The sequence below is a fragment of the Rhinatrema bivittatum genome, chromosome 4 (genome assembly GCF_901001135.1).
Source record: "Rhinatrema bivittatum chromosome 4, aRhiBiv1.1, whole genome shotgun sequence".
Lineage (NCBI taxonomy): Eukaryota > Metazoa > Chordata > Amphibia > Gymnophiona > Rhinatrematidae > Rhinatrema > Rhinatrema bivittatum.
In genome coordinates, this window is record NC_042618.1 from 204,669,389 (window position 1) to 204,691,724 (window position 22,336).

Consider the following 22,336-nt stretch of genomic DNA (forward strand, 5'->3'; position numbering starts at 1 on the left):
CTCCTGCCAAAGTTCATTCTCATCTCTCAGGCTGCCCTCGGAACACCGGGATTGCATTGTTAACCTTGCAATGGCTCCTTGCCCTAATTGTAATTCCTTCTACTTACATTCGGGCCGATACAGTACAGTGTGCTCCGGTGGAGTGCACGGTTAGCCCGGGTTTGAACACGTGTTTTCGATGCGCTAGCTTTACCCCTTATACAGTAAGGGGTAATAGCGGGTCAAAAACATGCGGCCAACCCCCCCGAAACTAATAGCGCCCGCAACATGCAAATGTTGATGGCCCTATTAGTTATTCCCGCGCGATACAGAAAGTAAAATGTGCAGCCAAGCCGCACATTTTACTTTCAGAAATTAACTCCTGCCAAAGGCTGGCGTTAATTTCGGCCGGCACTGGGAAGGTGTACAGAAAAGCAGTAAAAACTGCTTTTATGTACACCCTCTGACTTAATATCATTTTCGATACCCACCCCCCGGCCCTAACTAAATCCCCCCCTACCTTTGTTGCCGAAGTTATGCGCACCGGCCAGCTGCTGGCGCGCCATCCCCTGGCACAGGCCTGCCCATGGACTGCCACCACGCTCACGGCTGCGCCCCCGGACCGCCATCACGCCCCTGCCTCGCCCATTTTTGAAAGCCCGGGGACATACGTGCGCCGCCGAGCCTATGCAAAATAGACTCAGCGCATGCAGGGGTAGGTTTTTGGGGGTTACGCGCATATCTTATGCACGTAAGCCTTTAAAAATCAACCCCTTAATCAGGCCGATCCAGTAAAAGTCGGAGCGGCCTTGGAGGGAACGGGGAAGGCCATCGGGACTCCCCTCGGGCTCAGTGTGCGCAAGGTGCACATATGTGCACCCCCTTGCACGCACTGACCCTGGATTTTATAACACGTGCGCGGCAGCGTGCGCGTGTTATAAAATCGGGTGTACATTTGTGTGCGCCCGGTAGCGCGCACAAATGTACCTCGCATGCGTAATATTTAAAATCGGCCCCTTAATGTTTCCAAGTCCGAAGGGACAAGGCCGAGCCCTGCGGAGAATAGAACTCCAAGTCGCTTTATGCAGCTCGCAAAATCCCTAAGGTAGGCAGCCCCCTGGTTATCCTATTTGCAAGCAGTAGACTTTTTCAATGTGTCACGGCTTCTGTGCATTCTGTACTCTGAAATGGAATTGTAGGGATTCAGTAGCAGTGAACAGAACCATTCCATAGAAGGAGATGGCTTCAGACCTGGATTTCTACCTAGCGTGGCAAAAATCTGGGGTGACAGCAGGCTGGCTGAAGATTTACTGCCTTCCAGATGTGCTGAATCTCACTCAGCAGCCCACTGCTTCCTGATCCAGCCCCTCCCTTCCCAAGCAGTGTGCAGGAGGGGAGGGGGGAGCCTGGAGCATACAGAGCAAAGGGATCATTTTGGGAGGTTAGAAAGGGATGAGAGGGGATCAGCTGAAGCATGTGTGTCTGTGACAGAGAGAGAGGGGAATGGAGGGGGGGGGGGGGGGGGTGAAGCGTTTTTGTGTGTGAGAGAAAAGGGAGAGGTGTTGGGTATGTTTATGTTCTATGCCAGACTGGGTGAGAGTTAGACAGGGGATGCAAGAGAAAGCAGGGTCAGAGCTCGCTAGGGACAGTTGCCTTCTCCTCAAATCCCCCCTCCCTGCCCCACTGCAATTCACAGTCTTTCTCTTTTGATCTTGTATTCTATAACCCCAGATTCACAAACCTCCCTTCCTGCCTACCTCTCCCTTCTCCCCGGATCCTGGAACCCGCCCCTAATCACCTCGATCACTGTGCCAGAACAACTGTATCAGTTTTATCCCTTTGTTATTCCGTCATTTCCTGCTAAGTTATTATCTATTGTCACAGTTACCCCCGGATTCTTATACTCTCAGTTACCACATTCCTCACATAATTGTTATATATTATGTTCCTGAGTTCTTATGTATAATACTGTCCTTGAGTTCTCATCTATAATATTCCTGAGTTCTTATGTATAATGTTCTTGAGTTCTTATGTATAATGTTGTTCAAATGTAAACTGGAGTGAAGGCCAACACTAATACTTCGGTATATAAAAACAAACAAATAAATAAAAATAAATAAATAAAATCTCCTTCTCCCTCCTCCCCTTCTTCAGTCCCAGAACGTTTTCTCCCATTCCAGATTCCTGGTCTCCCCCTGCTCAATCTTCCCTGTTTCCCATCTTCAGTCCTATCTTCTCTTCCCATTCCTGGTCCTGTTCCCATCATCTCTCCATCCCTGGTGCTCTTACTCTCCTCCTTCGCTCTCTCTCCATCCCTGAGATCTCCCTGGACTGATACTTGAGATTCCTTTTCCTCACCCAATAAAATGAAAAAAATTAAAGAAGACACAAGCAAGGTTTATAATGTAAAATAAAAGATGGAAATGTTTGTCATTGTGCAGCAGAATGTTCACATTTTTGTCACAGAACCTGCCCCTCAGCTGCAGCAGGAAACTCGGGGGCTGCACGTTAGACCTCCTCCCTGTTGTCTGACCTGACCCGGGAGGGGAGGTGACATCAGTGCTAGGGGTGACAAAATCCAAAATCCATCACTGCCAATGGAGTGTAGGACAATTGGCCAGTCTTTTCTGTGCAACTGCTGCTTTTGAGCATAAAGTATATTTTGGGCTAACACCCACTCCCCACAAAATTGGATGAAAGTCTCAAAAGAGGAAAGAGATGAGACATGATGATCTCATGAGGCCATTTCCCTTTAGGGAATTAGGCCAAAACCAGCGCGTTTGGAGGGAGAGAAGAAGGAAGGGATGGTCCCTGTTCTCTATACTGGTGCTCGGTGGCCCAGGTTCATGTTAGAGCAGCCGCAGGTTGTGAGTCCTCCGAGACAGTGGAGGGCGCTGACTAGGTTTGGGAAGGGGGAATAGCGGCCGGCGGGCTCTTCTTTTCAATGGAGGGGGAGGGGACGCGATCTTGCCCCAGCGGCCGGAGCTTTCAGGACCCGAGAGATTCTGCACCGCAACATGTGGGTAACCTCAAAGCTGGCGATGCTGCTTATGCTGTGTGCGTTGCTATAGCAGGGGCGCATACTGAAAGCATGGCCCTCCTGGAGAGGGGTTTCTCTTCATCCGTGCAGTTAGAAAGCCTTTAGTGGGAATAGGGACGTTTGGATAAGACTGAAAGCCACTGTGTGCTGTTTCTCCTGTATGACGGCTCACTTGGGGAGGATCCCGTTTCAAATGAAAGAAAAAGCAGGTTTTGTATTTTAGTTTATTAGAAAACAAGATCAAGATGGAATTATATTTCTCCTTCCCTTGAAATGATTTTTTGCAACACTTGGCCTCTAGATGGCTTGGTAGCCCTAGTCCTTTGTAACTGGAGGGGTGATCTTCCGCTCATTCCCACTTCAGGATATTTATAACTGCTTGAGTGGGGCACATATGTCACTGGGATAGGCTTCCTGCTTAAAAAAAAAAAAAAAAGCAGCATGGCCTTCCTAGGAGATAGGGCTGTATTCCTCCAGAACGAATACAGAGTTTAAAGTTGAGGAGGGGAAAGCTGCTGAGAGAGGGAGGGCATGCCGTTTTTCTGTGGAGAAAAGGGTACCAGTTGCTGGTGTGTGTGACTTTGAATTGGGAGCTGGCAGGGGCTCACATTATGCGTTCTAAGGAGTCAGGTTGGAGGTTTTGTGCATGGCATGGATTTGCGGAGTCTTAGCTCACTAAAACTAGCCACTTGGAGGTCCATAGTGAACAGGTCACTGAGTGGTAAAATGACCTGGGTACTTTATATGGATATACAGCAGCACTTAGCCGGATGAGGCTACCACTGTATATACCTTCCTAAAGGATAACTTTAGGACAGTGATGTACCCGGCTAAATTTATTCAGGTAATGTTGAATAGTGATGCTACCCACATAAATTTTAGCTCCCTCCCTCCCTCGGCCTCTCTTTATCTGGGAAAAGTTTACCCAGGTAATATTGACCTGCTTGGAAGGGTGGGAAAGCTCTTTTGATTATTGACCTCATAGGCGGTGTCCTGCAGCTTCCCTGGCAGTCTGTGCTCAAGGAAGGCTTAGGACAGAGCTAAACTGGAGGCTGTGTCCCTGAGGGCAGGTGGGCCTTTCAGCTATGAGTTGGGTAGGCCCCTTATGTTGCTGATTCACCAAGAAGGGGAGTTTTGGTTAGAATGAAGTGATTTGGCCATATATTTTTTGGATGGCAGCTTCATTTTAGCTCACTCAGATTCTTTCCCAGGCAAGGGTTATACTGCCATTCCCCATTTTTATTCAATCTCCCTCATCCCCTTTATTATGATCCTCATCATTTGTGTAGCACCTACCAGATGCACACAGTGTTGTACAGAGACACATAATGCACAGTACCTACTCCTTGGAGCTTACAGTCTAGTCAAGATAGACAGGACACACAACAGAAAACTATTTAGAGGATGGTGTGGTGTATTGGAGGATTTTGATCGAGCCGCATCAAATGTGATGTTAAAACTGGAAATAGTTAAGGAGAGCTCTGGTTATGGATGTTGTTTATTCTTATACAGTGCAGTAAGATATAGCATATTTACCCAAGTCTGCTTATAAAGCAGAAACATTACTAGGATTAATGATTTGCGTGTTAAAAGGGTTTTCTAATTACTCCTCCAGTTGTAAAATGTAGGATGGCACCAGCCAATCACAAGTGACAGTTCCTGATAAGGGCCACAGACCATGGCTCTCTTTGGTACAGGTTCACCCTAAATTTCACATGTGAACTCGGCCAGCCTAGGGAGCAGATGCCAAATTGCTCACAGAGCATTGCACAGAGCTACCACTAAGTCCACTTATAAAAGTAATTAATACTGGAGGCAAATGAGAACCTGATGTCAGAGCTGCATTAGGGGCCAGAACCCCTGGACATGGGGGAAATCTTCATCCCAGGCCTAGCTCTGCCAAGTCACCTGTTGCCACCATCAGATCACGTGGGTTCTGTGGGGATCACATGTCTACACAGGGTCCTGCATCTTCCATCGGATCAGGCCAGGACTGCAAGCTGGCACCGGGTCATTGGCAATAGCATGAGTCAGTCCTGAATTTGTCCTGTTGCATCTACAGCAGGGCTTTCCAAACTGTGGTTTGGGACCCCAGATGGGGGTCCACAGAACCTTCAGCTAGGGTCACAAGTGCTTCAGATGATAGCACCCTGTGGGCACTTGCAGCTTTAATAGTGGAAGTCTGCTTGGGGCCTGTGAACCCTTGAGTGTCTCTGCCCCTGCATGAGCTTCTATGGAAAAGGAAGCTCTGCATAAGGAGGGATTGGGGCTGCTGCAGGGATCTGTCAGCTTTCATTGCCTCACAGGCTCCATGCTTTCTTTCATTACTATTGCTGCTGCCACTTGTAGATCACCATCAGTGTTAGGACCGATTATGAGGGGAGGAGAGGGCTGAATGCGCGTGGGCCAATGAAGATTGCCATGGCTCCTCTTTCCTCACCTATCCAAAAGAAAAAATGTCTCATCTTGCCTGCTTTTCTCACTATTTGTCATCCACCTTTGGCCCAAGGCCCAGAGGAAGATGTTGCCACTGACCCTAATCAGGGGGATGGATGCTTGCAGGAGGGGCTGTTTGAAGGCCGGGATTAGATGCAGGAAAGGTTTGAGGGTTGGATCAGCTGGAAAGGGATTGGCTGTGGAGGATGAGAGAGGAGGGAAGGAAGAATGACTGGATGGATATAAGAGGGTATGAGTTGGTGATGTGACAGGTGAGGCTGGGAGATGAAAGAGGGGCAGGGGGATGAGAGTGAAGAGGGAATGGGTAGAGAGGGAGTGGATGGCAGATGATCAGTCGGGGTTGTTACAAGGGCTTGGGGATGAAAGAATCATCTGGGGATGCAAAAAGGACTGAAGGTGATGGGGTGGGCTATGGAAGAGAGAGGAGTTTCGGGGATGTAAGAGAGAATTAGCTGGAGGGGCAGAGGTTGAGAGAGGGGCCATGCTGGAGGGGAGGAGGGGGTGGAGGTAGAGAGATGGTGGTAAGGGTTGAAGTGGAATCATTGTTGCAAAGGGACTGCACCTCTGCTAATTTATTTTGGTTGTCTTCTGGCATCATGTGCTAGAATGGGGTCACATTGTCTAAAAGTTTAGGAAACCCTGATCTATGGACATGTAGGTCTGTTTTTTCTTAGAGAAAATTAGACCTATAAGTCCATAGACTGAGGTGAAACCAGGCCAGGCTCAGCCTGCCCCTGATATCGTGGAGCTAGCTGCTAATCTTAGATAAGGCAAATTTGGCAAAATTATCCAGTTTTTGTGTGGCTCTTCAGGCATAGCCTGCCTGTTTTGTTTGAGAAAATTGTCCTTGTGCTGCTTATGGGTGACCTTTCATATCTGTGGTCGGGATGCCCCAGGCAGAGCTTCCTCCTGTCCAGTCTCCATGGCAGGTGCTTCTCCCCCACCCTCACCTCTCTCTGCAGAACGATCTCATAAAACTGCGCTGAGAGCTTAGAGCTGTAGAAATTTGTTTATGCTTCACTTTTTGGTACACTGACAGTTATAATAAGAATTTTGGATTCTTAACCTGCCTTTTCAAATAATGCTCAAAGGTGACTTAAAAGCATTTTTAGATGCAGGTTATTATTTAAACTGATTTAATCTTATATCAGGCCAATCTAGTGTTTTGAGCATAGAAATGTGCTTGATGAGAGGTCCTAGGACATGAGTTCAAGTCTCCTGTCTCTCACTGGCTCTCTCTATGACGCTGGACAAGCCATTTTAGGGGTAAATTGTCACAGACTCGTGTTGCATGTCTTTTATGGGTAAGTGGATGTTGTGTGCCGTGGGCGGTTTGGAAGTGTGCTTGGAAGCTGTGCACACACAGGCAATAATAAAAAAATAAAAATAAAAAGTTTTGCGGATAGGCTTGCATGTTTACCTTTAGCTGCATTCCAAACAGATATTCACACCCAGTGCATGAGCATGGCTTTCAAAATCGGTTGGGTTTCTATGGGTTATAAAGGAGGCTGGCATCAAAGAGATGCCCTTCTGCATCTCTCTGTTCCTTAGCCACTGACTGTGCGTGAGGTTGTGCAAGTCACTTTCTCATCCCATGCTTCGGTTTACCTAACTGCATTTGCTTATATATTTGTATATATTGGAGGTCCGGTATTTGCAAATGTATCTCATGCATGTTCATTGTGGATATCTTGTAAACCCAACTGGCTGTGGAGAGAGTAGGACAGGTTTGGTATAAAGCCACCGGACTATGAGCAGGTTAGACATCCTCTGCTCTGTGTGGGTGGATGAGGAGAGGTGAAAGTTGCTTCTTGTTCAGGATGAAGGTCAGGGAAGTGTATGACTGGAGGAATAGCCTGAGTAGATCAGATAGTGAGTGACCAGCTGCAAGGGAATAAAGAGATTATGGGAAGGAAATTAATTATTTTAGAATAATAAATATGGTTTCCTAAGTATTGGGAACCCCTTTAAGAAAATCATTGGTTTTACTTGAAAGGCTAATGCACTGGTGTCCAGTCAGAGAACAGCTCCATCATGAGGTGCCCTGTGATTGATAACTGTTTCTGTTTACAATGTCTACTGAAATATCTGCAAATTTAGGAAAGGATAAATAATGGTAAATATCTAAATACAGCAGGATCCACACCAGTGCACCCCTGCTAGGATTATATTCCCAGCCTGTGAGCATTGCAGGGTACGCACCCCAGTGCACTAGTGCTAGGATTCACATCCCAACCTCAGAGCACAGCAGAATCCATACACTATCATTTAATGCTTGTGAGCACTACAGAATTCACACCCTAGCACACTAATGCCAAGATCTGTGCTCCAGCTTACTAGTGCCAGGATTCATATTTCCAGCCTGTAAGCACTGTGGCCTACACACCCTGGTACAAATAGTGCCAGGTGCATGTTCCAGCGCACTAGTATCAGTACTCACACGTGCCTCAGTATGCAGCACAATCCACGCACCAGCACATAGTACCAGGATCCACACTACACACTAATTCCAGGATTCATGCTGCCAGCTTGTTAGCACTGCAGGGGACACATCCAGTGCACTGGTGCCAGGATCCACAATCCAGGGCCTTACACCTGTCCACTGATGCATGTTAATTCCTTATGCATTATTTATCTCTATCTCTAGGGTATACATATTCAGGCCCTTACATTTTTTTTTTCATGGGGAAGATTTCAGTACTGTTTTGATTGTTATTTTCTGGCCAGCCTCTACGCTGTTGATTCACACTCCCAACCTGTGAGCATTGCAGGGTACACAGCAAAGCATACTAGTGTCAGGATCCACATTCCAGCACCCTAGTGCCAGGATCCACACTCCAGCACCCTAGTGCCAGGATTCACACTCGCCCATGAGCACTGCAGGGTACCTACCCCAGCAGTCTAGTACTAGGATTCCTGGGCTGTCTTCATTTGTCTTACTGTGCATTAGCATTCCATTGGGAGGTAATACTAACACGTCCTCTGAGAGGACAAGGTGCCTGGGGAGCTGAAGTGAGACGTTAATGGATGAGAACTACAAGAAATGGTTTCTCTTTTTACATTATCGATAGCTCAGTAATACCTCTACTGCCCCCAGCACTGCGCCTTGGTGACCCTTTTCCATGTTCAGCCTGACAGTAGTCAGCAGTGTCTATGTGTAAAGTACATACTGGGAGGCATGTATAAGTGTGATATATAGAGAGGTATGTATGTTTTAACTTATGTGTATGTAAGCATGTACAGGGAGATAACGTATGCTTCATGTATTTGAGTTTGCATACTGTTGAGCATATACACAGGAAACATGTCTTTTGTGTGTGGGTGTTGTGTATATGTGGTCCTCTGTGTATATGGATTCTCATTTATAGACTGAGATGCATTTACAGCGCATTCAGAAAGTATTCAGATCCCTTCACTTTTTCCACCTTTTTTTTACATTACTGTCTTATTCTGAAATGGATAATTCACATTTTTCCCTTCTCAAGCTACACACAGAACCCCATATTGACAAAACAAAATCAGATTTGTAGAGGTTTCTTCAAATTAATGGAAAAAACCCCCTGAAATGTTACATTTACATAAGTATTCAGACCCTTTACTCAGTACTTTGTTGAGGTAACTTTTGCAGCGATTACAGCCTCAAGTCTTGGGTTTGACGCTGCAATCTTGGCACACCTGGATTTTAGGATTTTCTCCCATTTTTCTCTGCAGATCCTCATAAACTTCTGTCAGATTGGATGGAGAGCGTTGATGCACAGCTATTTTCACGTAAATGTGATATTTCAGTTTTGGTTTTTAAATTCTTTTGCACAAATTTCTACAAACCTGATTTCGCTTTGTCATTATGGGGTATTGTGTGTAAATTGAGGAGGGAAAAATGCATATTATCCATTTTAGAATGAGTGTAATGTAACAAAATGTGGAAAAAGTGAAGGGGTCTGAATACTTTCTGAATGCACTGTATATGTGTGTCTGAGTATCTGCTCAGTTGCATGTGGACACATGAGGGGGGGGGAGTCCATAAATAGTACTGTTTCTCTGTGTTATTCCTTAATCTAACTGCTTTGAGCCTCATCTTATGACCTCTTGCTCTAAAATTCCTTTTGTGATGGCGTAGTTAGCTGGAGGTGTAATCCCCACAGCCTAGAGCGGGCAGTGTGCAGACAGGGCAAGACTGGTGGGTTCTAGCAAGAACAGAAACCATCATCTTTCTGCTTCAAACCACTTTCCCCCTTACGGTTTAGTCTTCAGATGCCGGTGGGTGGCAGGACTTGGACCGGAAGGTGAGAAACACAAGGCAATGTAGAACCCAAACCTGGAGATATGAAGGTGCCCCCAGAAGCAGTGGAGAGCCACTGCAGGAGGACTGGATGCAGAAAGCAAACTAGGACCAAACAGGAACATGAAATGCAAGACCACGTGTAGGATCAAGCTCTGGCAGACTGTGAGCCTGGACTCTAATTGTGTCCAGCAGGAAGTGTGCGGCCATAGTTCAAGAGGCTTACCGAGGCCTTCTGCTGGCAGAAGGCAGGAACTGCCCAACAGGGCCTCACACTTGTTCACTGCTGCATGTTAATTCCTTATGCAGTATTTATCTCTGTGTCCTTTTCTCTAGTCTAGGGTATACATATTCAGGTCCTTATATTTTTTTTTTCATGGGGAAGATTCAGTACTGTTTTTTTAAATTTTAGATTTGGTTGTTATTCTCTGACCAGCCTCTACGCTGCTGATATCCTCTTGGAGGAATGCATTCCAAAATTGGCTACAATACTCCAGGAGATGACTCATTAAGTACAAAGGCATTATGTCTTTTTTTTTTTTTCTCCTGACACTATCTCTCGTTCTGCAACCTCACCACTGCCTTATCACTCTTTTGAAACCTTGAGATCATCCGATCTGATCACCCTGAGACCTCTCTTCGGTTTGCTACACCTCAGTCCCTCACCTCCTTCCCTCCATCAAGCACTGCACTCATGGATTTTTGCAACCCAAATGTATGACTCTGCACCTATTTGCATTTCATCTTCCTTGCCAAACTCTTGACCACTTCTCACTTTCTTAGATGTAGCCTCATTTTATCTGCTGTATCTAGCGCGGCCACCTTGTTGCAGAGCATTTTTTTTTCCTACCAACCCCCCCCCCCCCCCCCCCCCCCCCCCCCGAAATATCACTTGTGAAAATATTGAATGGAGCTTACCCCAGGGAGCTGGCTTAGAGGCAGCGCTGTGCACGGCCATGTGGAAGGCCTCCAGTTACATCTCCAAGTTGTCTTCTGCTGAAGATGCTGTGATTTAGCATTTGGGGAGGGGGGGTGGAGGGAATGGGGAAGAGGAGGCGGATATTTCTGGTCATTGCTTAAGGATAACGCCTGTTTGCCAGATTCAGGGCCTGTGAACGCATGTTGGGGAAAGAAGGTGTGGATGTAAAATAGGGGAAAATTCCCTGGGTCATTGCAAATGAAGTCTCATGGTGGCATGATCCCAGTCCTGTTTCTGACTGAGCAGGAGGAAACTGCTGAAACAAAAAGAGGCCCTCCAATGATAATCCCTCCCCCCCCTCAAGCCTGACTGGAGGGGAGAGGGTACCTTCTCCAAACTTGAGGTCTGCGTCCCCTTCTGGTCCACTGGAAGTGGGGGCAGTTGCATCAATTCTTCCACCAAGGACAGTCGTGCTTCACCACCTTGCCCCTCAGTCCCCACTTTCACTGCTTTCCCAAGTTCACCCCTCAGTCCCTGCTCTCTCATGCCCCTCAGTTTCATCCCTCAGTCCCCTCCCCAAGCCCTGATTTGCCAGCTAGAAGGCTACTGCTCCTCCAGCCTTCAGCGGGGCCTCTCTCGTTCTCTCTCCCATCCTCCATGGTCTGGTCAGCATTTAGGTGCTGTTAGCCACTCCTGCTGTCAGGCTTCTCTCTCTCTCTCATGTCAGATCAGTGATTTGGCTGATGTGGGAGGGAGAGGAGCCGATGGCAGGAGGAGTGGGATAGAAATGCCAGACCCACTCTCCTGCTTACTGGGCACACGCCTAATGATGTTGTACTGGAGTGGGGTTAATCTGGTGGCGTGCGGCCTGGGGCAATTGCCACAGTTTGCCCTGACCCCTCTTTCCTTGGTGAGAACTCCATTTACCACTACTCTGTTGTTTGTCACTCAACTAGATTGTAATCCAGTTTGCCATCACAATGTTTGACAAGCCTCTTGTGCGGAACAGTATTAAAGACCTAACTGAAATGTAAGTATATACCACGTCCAGCACTGACCCCAGATCAAATTCTTTGGTCACTCAGTCAAAGAAACTGATCAGATTTATTTGACATTATTTCCCTCTGGTAAAAACCATGCTTGCCTTGGATTGTATAATCTGCTGAAGTCAAGATACTCCACTATCTTTTAATAGTGATTTCATTAATTTACCTTCTACTGAATTCAGGCTGTAGCTGCCAGCCACCTCTCTCCTACTTTTGTGAAGTGGGATGACATCTGCCTATCTCTAATCCTCTGGAGCCACTCCTGTCTCCAAACAGAACCATCAGTGGACTGCCCAAACCTCTCTTGAATTTCCTTGATATCCTAGGACAATAGTCTTTATATGGGGGCTGCTTTGGATCCAGAAGGACTGGCGGAGGGCCAACATACTTTTTCGCACAGGGCCATGGGCCAATAACGCTGACTGCTGCATGCCAATAACATCATGTCCCCACCGCTCTCATTCTCTCTCTCTGTCTCTCAGCTCCCTCTACCTTGTGCCACTACACTTTGTTTCTATCTCAACACTGTCTCCAGTCTCTCTAACTTCCTCACCCATCCCCCAGCAGTCTCCTCACCCTCTTTCAACCCCCATCCTAACCTCTCTCTCCCCAAAGCAGCAACAGCTTCTGATGCCCCCCTTCCCACTGCAGTAGTCTCTGCCCCCCCCCCCCCCCCCCCCCGCAACAGCAACAGCCTCTGACCCTCCACTCCCCTCCCTACTGCAGCAGAAGTAGCCTAGGGGTGACTAACTGCCTGGTTTTGAACCGGACAGTCCTGTTTTCCACTCAGGACTGGTTACAAAGATAACTGGACACTAAAATCCAGGTGAGGCAGGCAGCAGAGTGAGAAGATAGTAGCTAGGCTGGGGACCAATCAGATTACCTTTTTCTTCTGGTTGCTGCACCAATCAGCTGGCTGGACTCATACAGGCAACAAAAAAGATATCTGCACATGCTCAGTAGCTCACAGCCTATAGGGCATGTGCATCGAAAAGGGATGGTCCACAGGGTCCATGGCCCCACCAATTAGAGAACTGCCGTGAAGGAATGATTGACAAGGCGAGGGCACCTCAAAGGCAAAATGAAAATTTTCTGCCAAACCCAGGGTCCGCTGCCTAGGATAACATTGCAGGCCCTACTTCTGGGAAGGTGCTAGTCTGATGTAGCAGGATATAAGGAAAAGAAATTAACATGTAAAACCAAATTTCACCTTCCTTAACACCTTGTTACACCAGTCCAGACTAGTGGGATGTACTAAAAAGCTCATTCCAACACGGATGGGAAGCAGGGTTGCTCCAAGAATGCCTATCTCAAGGCAGTATCTCCCTTGCTTGCACACATATAGAGGCCGATGCAGTATCATGCGCGCAAAAAACGTGCGTACATTTCCTTTCTTGGGCGCTCGATCTAATAGTCTAATGAGCTGGCGTGCTAAAAGGGACATGCAATGGATAATTTGCACGTCCATGCCATCAAGCGCCCAGGAGAAGTGTGAGTCCCTTTTCCTAACCTGACCGCTGTCCAAGTTTTTTTTTTTTTGTTTTTTGTTGCAACTTTCTGTGGTTCCTCCTGCTTAATATCGCAACAGTAGGAGGAACCGCAAAACCGCTGTGGGGTAGATTTTCAAAAGGTTACGCACGTAATATATATGTGAAACCCTTTAAAACTACCCCTGCGCACGCCGAGCCTATTTTGCATAGGCTCGACGGTGCGCGTATGTCCCGGGGCTTTGAAAAAGGGGTGGGGCCGGGGCGGCGGTTCGGGAAAGACGCACAAATGTACCCTGCGCGCATAAGATTAAAACTCTGCCCCTTTATTTTTTGCTCTTTTGGCTTGGGGTACCTCAAAACACCAGATCTGGACGAATAGCCTCATCATCATGGCATTTGCATGTGAAGAGCGCTAGTAGCTACGCACCAGTGTGGGTGTGCGTTTTGGACGCGCTAATCCCGATATTGCATTGGCATATGTCTAGTACGTCAAACCGTGTGTTTAGCGGAATGCTGAGCTCAGCGCCTGATATTGCATCGGCCTCATAATCTGTAGGGTCATAATATGAGAGCATGTAAAGACCAAGTGGCTGTCTTACAGATGTCCTCTGGAGTAGGCACTGTAGACTCTGCTCGAGGAAACCCTCATAGAATGAGCATGAAGCACCTTCAGAACCTGCTGACCCTTCAACAAAGGGTGAGGGGATCATCTGCTTGATTTACATGGACAATGAGGGATTTGAAATTGCCTCTCCCCTTGAGGACTATTGAACAAAGGCCTATTGGTTAGCCAAAAGTGATTAGCCATGTTTTAAGTACTTGAGAAAGGTTCAAAGAACCTTTAATAAGGGGAGAGAGTACCCTTACCATCACATTCCCCGTTATGGGTTACTGGAAGAGATATTGCCCGTTTAATTGAAGGTAAAAACAATCTTGGATAAGAAGAATGGCACTGATTAAAAATGACCAACTCTGTGGAAAGACTAGGAGGGATCACTGCCAATTAAGGTCCATAACTTTGAGCATAGGCCACTAGGGATACCACGTTTAAGAAAAAGCCTTTGTAAACACATGACTAAGCATCTTGAAAGGAGGAGATGTGTTCCAAGAACCAGATCCAGATTCTATTGGGGCACTGGAGCCCCAAGGGGAGAGCAGATATGCTTAACACCAAATTCCCTAATTCTGAACTCTCTCCTTTTTTTTTTTTTTTTTCCCTCTGGCAGCCAAATAATCTGTTGGCCTTGGAAACTTGCAATTTGCCTTCAAATTCAATTGTGGGAAATCTTCCAGTTTGAGCTCACACACTCTGGGAACCAATTTATTCCTGTTGAGGAATAAGTGCGCTACCCTTGCAATGTGAACTGTTAGAAACCGCAGTACGTTCTACTCCGCCCACCAGAATAAGCTGCTTGCTTTCTGGGCTAACATTGGTCTCTGCTCGTCCCCTTGCCCATTCGCATAAGCAACGATTAAGGGAAGGAACTGCACCCAGGCCAGCCCGATAGCCTTGGTTTCTGGTCTGTTTATAGATCATATGCTGCTTTTTCTTCTTTGGACCAGATCCCGTGAGCTATAAAAAGGATGACAGAACGCACCCTAGCGCACTAGGCTTGCGTCTGACATGCCAACAACCGATCTGGGAGGATCCAGATTCATTCCTTTGGTAGATCGTGGTACCTGCCACCCAAGTCAGGCAATCCCTGACTGAGTGCTGTGTCTGCAGGGACTAGCAGGACAACAGAGACATCTGAAGCCACAAGTGAGCCCTGGTTCCAGGAAATTGGATCCAGAGAGGCCATCACAGAATCCAGGAAATGGTCATGCTCTACACTCTAGGGGACCTCCGAGGGATAAGCTTCACACCTGAGCTAACCATTTACTGATTCTCACTTGAGTCAGGAAGCCTCTGCCTGCCCTGGCATCAAACTAAGCGCCTCCACCAGCAAGCGAAAAGGCTGGGAAGGCACCAGGACCTCTGCGCAGCTCCTCACAATCCAAGACTCCGAGGACCTGAGCCCCCTGAATGAGGGAGCGCCAGAACCCCAAATAGGAGTACCAACCTAAACCATTGAGTCTTGGGTGGTACTGGAACACAACTATCAAACTCTGAGGTTTCCCAGAGCAGCCTTTACACACTCACTCTTGGAGGCTGACATGCAGGGAAACACCATCAAGGAGTTAGAACAGAGGGACCACCTGTCTCATACCATGACCACAAACACTGGCCTGATGGGGTGAGGAATCACTGGCTGTCTACCAGAATTGCTTTTGGAGTGGGGAGGGGGTAGGGAGGACTGTCGACCCTCCATAGGCCGGATCAGTATCCGAAGAAATCCTCTAGTGAGAATTCTTACCTTCTTCATCCTACAAATGGGCTGATTGATATCTGGACAGACTATCGCCTCCCTAGGCTATCTCTTCTGACACTCCCAAGGCCACCATGGCTTCAAACAGTTCTGAAGCTAACAGACACTATCCTTAGGAGTCTGTAAATCACTGGGACTCAGCCCTCCCAGACCTTGGCCAAACCCTAAAAGGGAATACTTAATAAGAAGGGCCTCAAACTTTGAACCTGCTGCCCTGTCTTGCAATCCACAATCAATACCATGGCATCAACCCAAATGACAAGCAAGAACAAACCCCCTCTTTCCAGAACGACCAGGAGAAAGAAGCCCCCTTCAGAGGCAAGCTCTTCTTATTCCTGATTTTCAAAGGGACTATTCTCCAATATAATCGGCTCCCCTGCTGGCCACAAGGGAATCCAGTGGAGAAGGCCTGCTAGCAGCCTGAGGTTCACTAGCCAGCTTAGGGAAGGGCGCTAGACCCCTGCGTGGGAGAAGGCCCCTAGGGAGAGGGAAGAGAAGTCTCACTAAGGCTCCTGGATTCCCGCACTCAGGAACTAGTTCCCTTTTTTTGCCCACACAATTGGACCGATGCAGTAAAGTGCACCCAGGTTTACGCGCAGTTGGGCGCGAGTTTGGACGCACTAGGACTAGCACATGATGCAGTAAGGCGGTGAGCAAGCCCAAATCGCGAGCCCTAACCAAGGCATAGCCAATAGCGCCCATCACATGCAAGTTCCATGTAGATGAGGACATTAGCTATTACTGTCCGATGTAGAAAAGTGCTGGGTGCCCGACGCGCACTTTTTAACACAAGGAATTTAACTCCAGCCCCAGAGGTGGAGTGAAGTCAACTGCAGTCAGGGGCTCCTGAGAAATAATTAAAAAAAAAAAATGTGGTCCTCTGGGTTATGAAAAGTGTGTCCACCCTCCTTATTATCTTTGTGACACTTTAAATTGCTGCTTGTGCGGGAGAAAAAGAAATGAATATTTTTACTTGCTCAGAAGAAACCCACATTTCTGATGGCCACACGATGTAGACGTCTGTAGCAAGGGGCGCCTAATACAGTACACTTCAGCGAACCTCAGCAAAATAACAAAAAAAGAAGTGGGATCAAAGCGGACGCTCGTATTGTGCGTCCGTTGAAATTGGGCACCCGATGCAATAAACTATTGAGTACTGTGGACGCACAATTCTCTCTCCTAGCATGCCCTTTTTAATGCTCTCATTTAAACGCTGCATTGGGCGCCCAGGGGATGTGGCTGCCCGCACGTTCAGACAGCGGGCGCTCGATTCTAGCGCCCGTTCTGAGCACGCGTTTCACTGCTTCGGCCCCAAAATGTTTTAAGAGTGGGACTGAGAAGAATCGTGATTCAAGGAATCTGAGGAAGGCGCGAGTGGCACATTTTACTTGAGGCCCTAGAACTTTCCCACAAGCTCGCCAGGAATGCGAGAGTAAAACGTGCCCTCTGTGCATGGGCTTAAGCCGCAGGCCTTCATAATGCCTTTTACGTGATGCCCTCTGAAAATGAGCCCTGTGCTGAATGTGCGGACTTGTTGAGTTCACACCACCTGTGAACATGTAAACATAAAAGAACTTCTCTGCCTGGTGGTTGCCTGCTCGGTCCCGAGAACCTCTAATTGGTAGCAGTATGAGGAGCGAACATGTGGCCACTTGAGATACCCCAAATCGGTGGCTGGCGCTGCCAGTGTGGACTGCCAGGATAGCAGGGCTGTCTGCTTCCCTCTGCCTTGCAGTTTTTCCCGCAAGCAGGAGAAACAAGTAAACGTTCCGGCTCTCTTTGAATAGCCACAGGGCCTGCCACCAAAAACATTCCCAACAAGCTCGAATGATCCCCCCCGTTAAGGGCTGGTTGTCTTGACAACAGAGGTGGCCCCTGTCCAAAGCTCTAACTGAGAGGGAAAAAATCCGGAGGTGTTTGACTTTATAAGGGCAGGCCTAGTTCCCCAATGGCTCCGGGTCCCGCCATGACCGTGAATAATTATGCCTGCTCGGAGAGTCTCCAGAAAGGAGAAGGCTCTACACTGCTTGTGGCTCTGTAAAATCTCTGCCGCGGCAACTGCTAAAGGACCACATTCAGTCCAGAGATAAGAGAATTAAAACCAAGCACGGGGAGGCAGGAGCGATAGGTCGAGAAGGTGGGGAAGGCCTACCTAACAAGCCTCGTATAGAGGGGACCTTGCCAATAGCTTCCTCTACCGGACCTCTTAAGTCTCAATCAAGCTCAGCTGGATGCTTGGGAGCCACCTGTTAGGCCCTGTTCAAACAGGCACCAAAGTGAACCTGGGAGAACCTTACCAGATTTTGTTAAATCAGGCCTAAATGGAACCTGGGAGTCATGATTCAGACCTTTGCTTAACCAGGCCTTGAAGGAATTCCTGAGAACCACGATCCAGGCCTTTTCAACCAGGCCCAGAAGGGAACCCTGGGAGCTATAATCTAGGCCTAATCCACTAAGGGAGCAGTGACAAAAAGTGTTGCCGTAGGAGCCAGGATCCTGCTCCACCAAGGAAACAACATGCAAGCTTTTGCCCTGGGAGTAAGCTCCACCAGGGACCAGGCCTGAAGGCTGGGGACCTGGGAGCCAACAAATCCTACCGCACCTGTCCAGCATGTGTCCATCATCTCCTGGAGACAGAAAAATGCTGGCTCTTGCCACACTGGAAAAGGGCGGGTCATCTGCTGTAGGTAGAGATAACCCACTTGTCTGGACAGGTATAGCAAGATGATAAGGAATGATGTAATTGCCCGCACGCCACAAGAGGAAACACTGTTGATCCTGGGCCTCCTGCACTTTCCCTGCAGCAGACCACTGTTACAGGCCGATTCATTAAAAAGTGCAGGAGAGCCGGCGCTCCGTGTTGAGTTTGGAAACTGACACCGGCAAAATTAAGTGTCCGTTTTCGAACCCACCAACTGGCGGGCCGATTTTATTTATTTATTTTTAATTTTTGGTTCCTCCGACTTATCGCTAGGATATGAAGTCGGAGGGTGTACAGAAAAGCAGAATTTTCTGCTTTTCTGTAGACTTTTCAGGGTTGCTTAGAACTTAACGGACAACTGACTAAAAGGCTCATCACATGCATTTGCATGTGATGAGCATTCTCCACACGCTATTACCCCTTACAGTATAAGGGGTACTAGACGCCGGTGGGAAATGCGCAGCCAATCTCGTGTTAAGCGGTGTGTATCGGTCTGTAAGAGGGAATGCTGCGGGATGGGAAGGGGGAGAGGGTTGAGAGAACAAATATTACCAGTAGGATTTCCATGTCATCTTTCTGGGCCTTGAAGAAAGTGCTTTTATGGAAGTAAAGGGAAGACCCCTCCTGGTATCTACCCTCAGGTAACCTGAGAAGATTGTGGGTGGTAAATTTATGGGCTGTTTTCTCTTTCTCATCTGTCCTATTGAAATAACATGGGGATTTTAAGTCAATTTTATTTTGCTTAGAAGACAACATGTGATGTGTGAACTGGTATTTTTTTTTCCTTTGTGATCCTCTGGGCCTCATGGGTGACTTCTGCTCCCTACAGCGCAAATCTGTGCAGGCCCCAGACTCTGCAGTGAGTGATGAACAGTTCAGCAGTGTTCGAGGGTCACTCCCTTTATTATGTACCTTCTCAGACACCTTTTTTCAAACACATACTAGTCTCTTATTTACTCTCTGAGCACAATGATTTGTTTTCTTTACTACAGAGCTCCTTTTAATTTAGGCCACGTGTACTACTTCAGAGATCTTCCCATCCTGCCTGTGCCTCCCTAAGGCAGAGGTTCTTAAAAGGTGTGCCGGGGCAGAAGTGCAGATGTGCCAGTACATTTTTGCACCAGTGACCCAGAGCTGCCGGAAGCATCTAGAGAGTGGACAGGCCAGAACCACTGGAAGAGCGAAGAGGTGAGGCTGGGCCAGATCCACTAACAGCGCAAAGAGGGGGAACTGGCCAGAATCCCTGGCAGAGGGTGGAGGCAGGCCAGAGCCACTGGCAGAGTGAAGAGGGGGAATTGGACAGAAATGCTGACAGAGGGTGGAGGCAGGCCAAAGCCACTGGCAGAGTGAAGAAGGGGACAGGCTTGAACCACTGGTAGAGAGAAGGGAGGGTTGGCCCAGAGCCATTCACAGCAAAATTGTGATTCTTTCCTCCCTGCCACTCCCTGGGCAATTTCCTCCAGCGGGCCAGAGGAGTCAGCGAGCAGCTTCTTACCTTCTGCCGCTGCCTCCTCCTCTGCCAGTTTCTCTCTGCAATTTGGATTGCAGAGAGGAACTGGCAGAGGAGGAGGCAGAAGCAGGTAAGAAGCACCGCTCACCCAAGCTCCTCGTGGCTGGATGGGATCACGCAGGGGTGAGGAGAGACAGATGATTACCTAGGTGGCTGAGAGGTGATTATGTAGGGAGTGGGAGGTGTGACAGGGGGCGGGAAGAACTGATTAGGCCAAAGGGGCTGGGGGGGGAGAAGGATTGATGTTTAGGCCAAAGGGGTGGGGGTGTGTGGGAGATGAAGATAACTGTGGTGAGGGCGGAGAGAAGATTGTTAGGGTGATAAGAGGGGCATGGGGAGGTCATTTTGACAGTGGGGTAAGAGGAGGGGGAAGGGGGTTATGCCAGAGGGTAAAAGGGAATGAGGAAAGGCCTTCATGTTAGAAGGGTAAGAGAGAGTGAGGGAAGATTATGTCGGTGGATTGTAAGGGGGGTGAAGGAAGGTGATTATTTCAGGAGGATGGGTGGGAGGGGACATTATGAAGTGTTGCAGCGAAGTGAACCCAGTGCTGGGGGTACTGCCACGTGAAAAAGGCTGAGAAGCACTGCGCTGACGTCCCTCTGCCATATTGTCAGGCCGATATACTGAAAGGAGAGTTAAGCCAAACGCACAGCTTTACCCGCATTTTGAAGGCACATTTTGTGAGCATAAACCTTACTGCTGATCCAGCGAGGAGTTTTACGCTCCAAAAGGCGCTTGGTGCCCTTGCATGGAAATTCCTTGCAAATGAGGGCACTAAGCAGTACTCCCCAATGCAGAGAGTCGCGTGGGGCTTCACCCAGCTTTTGTTATTCCTGGGGAAACTTTACTCCTGGCCAGAGGTGGAGTAAAGTTTCCAGCGTTGCTGTGCTGGCACTTAAAACCAAGGGGCAGGCGAAAACGAGCTTTTTTTCTGTTCTGGCCAGCTAGCTGGACAGGCCCGTACTTACCCAGCTCAGAGGCCGTAGTTAGCTGTGCCCCCCCCTAGATTAGAGCACAGCACTAACAGCCTTGGTTTTTCTTATGTAATTATTGTTTTAATTCCAGCACATCTGTTTGTCTATTATTTTATGCATGTGCAAAGTGGACCCTGCCCCTAACCTTGGAGGGCACGGGATGGAGATATTTTTAAATTGCGCGCTTGGCCTGTGCTGAACAGACGTTTTCCGATCAACGCGCTATATATATATATATATTTTATTTTATTTTTTTTAAACTCCCAGTGCATTAGCATAGCATTAGCTTGTGCATCGGGAGGTAAAGCAAATGATTAATCTCTGCGTAAAACGCGTTTCCTTAACGCGCAGGCTATGGCCTCGGCGTGGGTTTGTGTGTGTGTGAGTACTGCGGAGAGCTGGGCCGGTACACATGGGCATGGCCCCTGTTGTCTGCTCACTGGGTCACTTCAGCCTTTCTTCCGAGGGCCTGCCTATTTTTGGAGTTAGCGGGTTTGCCACAAGGACACATCCTCTGCTTCCTGTGCTTGTCTTAAAGCAGAGAGGTGCAGGCAGACTGTCACAGACTGCAGCTGGAGTGGGGAGAGAAACAGAAGTACAGGTAATGCTTTCCTCTTTTTTTTTTTTTAACTTCTACCAGTGCCGATCAAAATTCCATTGCCAGTATTTATTTATTCTTTTGCAGGAGGTTTAATCCTCCTGTTTGGCAGCGGTTGTTACAGCAGCATGTTCCCAGTGGGGTTGGCTGGCAGGACGGTAATCCCCCATGGTGTTTGATTCTGATCTCAGGCAAAAGGCCAGGAAGGGACAGTCCTCAGCTTGTAGCCCAGCCTTGGCTCTCTGTCAGAAAAGTGGTCCGTTTATGTGGTCTGAACAGGAACCAGAGTAGGTCTCTGGCTTCCCTTCACTTCTTGCTTGATGTTGTGAAGTGTGTTTTCTGTGATGTTAGGAAGTTGGGGTGTTTTCCTCTGAAGGACATACAGAGAGGAAAGGAACCTGGGTGTCTTCATCCCTGATGAACTCCAGGTACCCCATCCGCGTGCTAAAGCAGCAGAAAAAGCTAATACAGTGCTTGGGTGCATAGAGAGAGAGGTCATTACTATGAAGGAAGAGGTAAGAACAGGTCTCTGGTGAGACCTCGCCTGCTGCGTCCAGTGTTGGAGATATCTACCAAAGGGTTTATTTAATAGGGTAGAGGCAGGTCAGAGGAGGAGCACCAAACTGGTGCACTATAAGCCTTATACAGAGAGACTGAGGGGGGAAAAGATACACTCTCTAGGAGGGAAAGGGGAGATAGGATACAGACATTCAGTTACTTAGCTGGCTTCAGTAAGGTACCAGAAAGAAACATTTTCCGCAAAATGAAAAGCTCACGGATAAGGGTTCATGCTATGAAGTGAAGGAGGGGAGGCTCACGAGGAATGTCAGAAAATTCCTTTTCACTTGGATCAGACTCCAGCGGAGGTTGTAGGAGCCAATACAGCGGCAGAATTCAAGCTTGCATGGGACAGACACAAAGAGGGAGGAGACCAGATGGTGAGTGGGGGGTCTGTGGCGGCCCAGCAGGCTGGT

At 48.1% G+C, this 22,336-nt stretch overlaps 2 protein-coding genes across 6 annotated transcripts in view; both read left to right on the forward strand.

Moving 5' to 3' along the window:
• The first annotated feature begins 2,899 nt into the window (after positions 1 to 2,899).
• Positions 2,900 to 22,336, forward strand: part of HDHD3 (haloacid dehalogenase like hydrolase domain containing 3) — a 41,457-nt gene continuing 22,020 nt past the window's right edge. The window contains exons 1-2 of one of the 3 annotated variants that reach the window (XM_029599582.1): positions 2,946 to 2,998; positions 19,273 to 19,468. The gene's annotated coding sequence lies outside the window, so the exon portion shown is untranslated. Of the gene's footprint in view, positions 2,999 to 3,023; positions 3,229 to 19,272; positions 19,469 to 22,336 lie in introns of those variants that run through there. The other 2 variants (XM_029599581.1, XM_029599583.1) reach the window with 2 other exon arrangements.
• The window catches only part of LOC115090458 (hyaluronidase-3-like), an 83,341-nt gene continuing 63,933 nt past the window's right edge, over positions 2,929 to 22,336 (forward strand). For 2 of the 3 annotated variants that reach the window (XM_029599578.1, XM_029599580.1), the window contains exon 1: positions 2,929 to 2,998. The gene's annotated coding sequence lies outside the window, so the exon portion shown is untranslated. Of the gene's footprint in view, positions 2,999 to 21,341; positions 21,366 to 22,336 lie in introns of those variants that run through there. The other variant, XM_029599579.1, reaches the window with a different exon arrangement.